The sequence below is a fragment of the Carya illinoinensis genome, chromosome 15, assembly GCF_018687715.1.
Source record: "Carya illinoinensis cultivar Pawnee chromosome 15, C.illinoinensisPawnee_v1, whole genome shotgun sequence".
NCBI lineage: Eukaryota > Viridiplantae > Streptophyta > Magnoliopsida > Fagales > Juglandaceae > Carya > Carya illinoinensis.
Genome location: NC_056766.1, coordinates 45955023 through 45960307, shown reverse-complemented (window position 1 = coordinate 45960307; position 5285 = coordinate 45955023). Strand labels below are relative to the sequence as shown.

The following is a 5285-nucleotide window of genomic DNA, read 5'->3' as shown; positions in this document are numbered from 1 at the left end:
AGATGCAGTCTTTGCCCTTGATAAAGCCACATATAATTGACCATGTGAGAAAACAGGTTGAGGTAAATATATTCCAATAAAATCCAATGTTTGCCCTTGTGACTTATTTATAGTCATTGCAAAACTTAATCTGATAGGAAACTGAGTTCGTTTGAATGGGAAGCCACTATTTTCATCAACATTTGGTAAAAATGGGATCCTTGGAATAAAGACCCTTTTTCCGATGTGGTGCCCAACTGCGATTTTTGCATCAATGATATTTTGATCAAAAGCCCGACAAATTAGATGTGTCCCGTTGCATAGTCCTTCTGAAGGATTAATGTTTCTAAGCAGCATGATAGGACAGTTTATCTTCAGTAACAATTCATGAGGAGGAAGTCCATTTGGGGTTAGAGTATTTAAAAAATCTTCCATAATTGGCTGTTCAGATGTATTTATTGCTTCATCAAAGCTATAATATCGCTTAAGCTCACCAGGAAATCTATGAATTAGTAATGCATTTATTTCATCAACATAACTGTTCTTTGGTGTTAATATGGCCTGATTCTTCATAGCTGAAATATTTATTGAATATTCATGAATATCATGGAAAACAACATCTATTAAATTATCCAAAAAAGTACAGTCATCTTCGTACAGAACAAGCATGCCATCAGGAATTTTTATAGTTTCATCAACTGTGATTGGTGGCATTCCGTTGCCTAATTCTAACACATATTCTGAAAAGACTGGATCCAATCTTGTTCGCATATTTTCAGTCAAATGAAACTTGATCAATGTAGGCCACAAGTAAGAAGAAACCAAACTGGCGTCAACATGTTTTTGTCTTGTTCCTTTACGAACCACAGGTAAAACCTGACGAAAATCTCCACAAAAAACGACAACTTTTCCACCGAATGTTAACTCTGAATCATTAATGTCTCGTAGCATTTTATCTAATGCTTCAATATGTTGTTTTCTTGACATAGGGGCCTCATCCCATATAATTAACCTTGCCACACGTAGTAACTTTGCGATGACACTTTGTTTACTGACACAACACATGCTATGTTCATCAGTATCCAGTGGAATCTTAAAGCGCGAGTGTGCTGTTCGACCTCCAGGAAGGATAGATGCAGCAACACCAGATGAAGCAGTTGCAAGTGCGACTAATTTTCTTGATCTTACTGCGGCAAGAAGTGCCTTGTACAGGAATGTCCTCCCCATCCCAGCAGGGCCATCAATAAAGAATGTAGCAGCTTCATTAGAAAAAACCTTTCCCAAAACTGAATTATAAACATGTCGTTGTTTACTATTAAGGCTTCTAATGCAGCAATATCTTCTTCTGAAATTTCAATAGCTAATTCATCATCGATTTCCTTAGATTTGAGTTGGTCTTCACCAAAACAAATGTCGTCATCAAGAAGATGGAACGAGTTAATATTTTTCCCCATCGATTCATGTGTAAAAGAGATTAAGCGCAAAATTTGCATTCTTACATTCAATATAGAATCTTCACTCGACCTAAAATCAACTGACATATCTTGCTCAAAACATTCCCAAAGCTCTCTCGGATTGGTTGGATTACAATAAACCAAAATAGTTGCAAATAGTCATCTCAAACTGGACGGCATTTGATATAGAGATGCTTCATGTAAACAATCTTCTAAGCTACTGTCTCTTTGTAGCAAACCATGCATAGTTGCTGCCTCACGAAATGTTGGAGCCACGACACCATCAACTGTCCTAAGATCTTCAAATGATAAAGGTCCTCTTATATGATTTAGCAATATTCGCAGATAATACCTCTCACCTTCAAATGGATTTGCTGTAACAATTCGACCTATAATAGTTTTTTTTTTCCAACGAGTCCACTCTTTGTATTGTTGGCTCCAAACATAAAATTTTGGAAATTCTTTGTACAACAATGTCCTGGCATTTTCATCCACTCGGTTTAATGCAAATAATTCTGTTAACATTAATTTTGCAGACCGATCAGAGTTGAGAACATTGATTAAGTCTTCATTTGCTCGAAAAGTTACTTGGTACTGATCCTCAAGATGTAAATGTAAGCTATATACTGATGGGTACATTTCATTAACAATGAAGCTGTATATTCTCCACATAGCTTTAGGTGGAGCAATCCATCGGGCCGATTGGAATTGTTGGATTTCATCAATTTGTTGATTGGTTTGTTCAGAAACCAAATTGAAAGCAACACAATCATGCCCTTTGTAAATGTACTTATAAAGATATTTGACTGCTTTTATCATAGAACAAATCTCGACATTAATGTGACAGTCAAATGTTGCAAGCAAATATGGATTATATGGAACGACCCAACGGTTATCCAAATTATGGCCTCTCAGTTTGACAGTTATTCCATTGTCAGAACGCTTATATATTGGGAAGCAATCATTTCCAACAGTCGTACCTGATGCAAAACTTTTTGGATATTGGCTTTTGCAACAATCATTTTTTTCATGCAAACATTTGTTAGATTCAACACTCCACATGGTCCATGCATCATATGCTTGATAACAGCATTATGCAAGTGTAAATTTGTATTTTTATCAGGTATTTCTGCTGATACAATCTCATCAAAAGATTCAGGGGCATAGAGTTTCCAATCCCTCTGTAATATAATTAAAAAATGCGCATGTGGAAGCCCTCTTTTTTGGTGCTCAATAACATAAACATATGCCGAGACTTTTCCAAATATATGCTGCTTGAATAATCGATCCTTTAATTCTTCTAATTTTGCACGAAAGACCCGAGCAACCAAATCAGGCCGATTTTGACTCTCCTCATGCAGGAGCAATTCATTTGAAATTTCTTGCCAGTTTGGATTGCACGTCATTGTCAAAAAAATGTCTGGTTTACAATAATGTTGAACTAAAGCCATTGCCTCTATATATCTTTTTCGCATATCTCTTGGACCCCCAATAAATGACGAAGGCAAAATAATCCGTTTTCCAACATTAGAAGCATCAGTTTCCCCAAGTGTAATGGTATCAACAATACCTTGGTATAACTCAGATCGAATATGTTGTTGTTTGCTACGGAAATAATCTAATCTTGACATCTCAATCTTAACATACATATCGACAACAAATTGTTGCAATAGGCAACTAGACAATAACAAAATTGATCTGACATTTTCTCTGATTTGTAACTTGTAGCAATAATATTCACGACACGAAACAATTGGATCCTTCCTTTTTCTGTTTAATGCTACAAAAGTTGTAGAGGAATGAAATATTACGAAATTGGATGTCTATAAACTAAGTACAAAATGAGAAGATTAAGATTACATTATAACCTCGCTGTTCTACACTACAAAAAAAGGCTAAATTGGCGGCGTTGGTTATACGCCGGCAACTATCCCAAAAAACGCCGCTACTTAATTCGCGGCGTTTTTCTAATGGCATAACCGTCCGCCGGAACTGGAGGGTCGCTATTTTCATTGTTCTGGCGTTTGCGCAAACGCCAGTATTTGTAAATCCCATTAGTGGCGTTTGTATCAATTTAGCGTCATTTTTTGAAACGCCACCACAATACCCACATTAACAGCGTTTCTGGAAACGCCGCCAATTTATCGTTGCCATCCCTAGCATATACTAGCGGCGTTACCTTAAACGCCGCTGCTACTACATTACCGATGCAGCATGCAACTTTGGCCGCATTTATTTAAATGCCACTAATAGTACATTAGCGGCGGCACATTGAATTTGTTAACAGCGTTTATATGACCGCCACCACTTTTTAAAATAGTAGCGTTACGATAAATGCCGCTACTAGTAATTTGGCAAATTTATTAACGGCATTTATTTAAGCGCCGCCCCATTACGTTGCCAACGCGTCATATAAATTACTGGCATTTATTTAAATGCCACTAATAGTACATTGGCAGTGGCACATTAAATTTGTTAACGGCGTTTATATGATTGCCACCACTTTTTTAAAATAGCAGCGTTACAATAAATGCCGCTACTAGTAATTTTGACGAATTTATTAATGGCATTTATTTAAACGCCGCCCCATTACGTTGCCAACGCATCATATAAATTAGTGGCATTTATTTAAATGTCACTAATAGTACATTGACAGCATATTGAATTTATTAACGGCGTTTATCTAAACGCCACCATGAAGTTTTTAAACGCTGCCACTAATTCATTACCGACATATTTTTTAAATTAACGACATCAATATAAACGCCATTACGAATACGTTATAGCCGCATTGCATTAATTAACAGTATTTAAAAATTAGTACAATGTGCACATTGCTTTTTTTTTTTTTGTAAAAGGTATATTAGATTTTATGCCATATCCACAATTCAAACAGCCACACGTGAAAGATCATAAAGTAATTTCAATATTCATAAAACTAATGAAAGGAGTCAAAATCCTTAGACCACATTGCATCGACCTAAGAACAGTATTTCAAACACGATAATGAACTAGATTCTCTCTCCATTACTCTACTGTTGACGAACTTCAACTTTCTTTTTCTGCCAAAGGCGATCAAGCCCACTGTCAACATCTCCCTGAGCTCGAACAAATCCACAGAGAACAAAGGTGGAGAAATGGCCGTTGTACACGCCATTCTCATCCAAATGCCCGACGTTGATCTGAACGGAAGCATGGTCCTTTGAAGTAATCAACCTGTTTGTAAATATGCATTTCCTAGGAATGTAAAGCTCGGTAATAAGCCCCTCTTCGTTCTACATCTTGGCTTCTGTGTAAACTACTTCTTCAAACCCTTACCAATCTGTGCACATTGCTTAAAACACCATATTCACTAATGTTTTCAGGAAGCACGCAGTAGACCTCCATCTGCATAATGTCAAAAAATTTATGGGTAGTTCTTACAGCTTGGAAACCATATGCTATTAGATCACTATATTTGGTAATCACAGAAATGATACCACCCTTTTCAGCTTCAAGTCTGCACAGATATGCCAACCGTGCACCAGCCTTATATGGAGCCACCACATATTCGTAATATATCCCAGATCTAAGAACCTGAAAAGTCACTACGGAGACATTTGTTAGCAGTGAATCTAGGTCCAAACGGGAAAAAAAAAAAAAAATCTTTAAAAAAAAAAAAAGTGTTGATGGAAATGAACTCGCTATCTAGAACTAGATCAAGATGCATAGACTAATAGAAATATGGCAACCTGGTACCTGTATCACTTGATGTGCCATGGATGGAGTAATACTCATTGCTCTCTGTAAGTTAAAACGGTTAAATTTTTTAAAATGTTCCATAGCTTTTGAAATAGAGAAAGCATACACAGA

At 36.6% G+C, this 5285-nt stretch overlaps 1 pseudogene; it reads right to left on the bottom strand.

Moving 5' to 3' along the window:
- Positions 1-4309: 4309 nt before the first annotated feature.
- On the bottom strand, positions 4310-4714 carry LOC122297561 (annotated as a pseudogene).
- Positions 4715-5285: the final 571 nt, after the last annotated feature.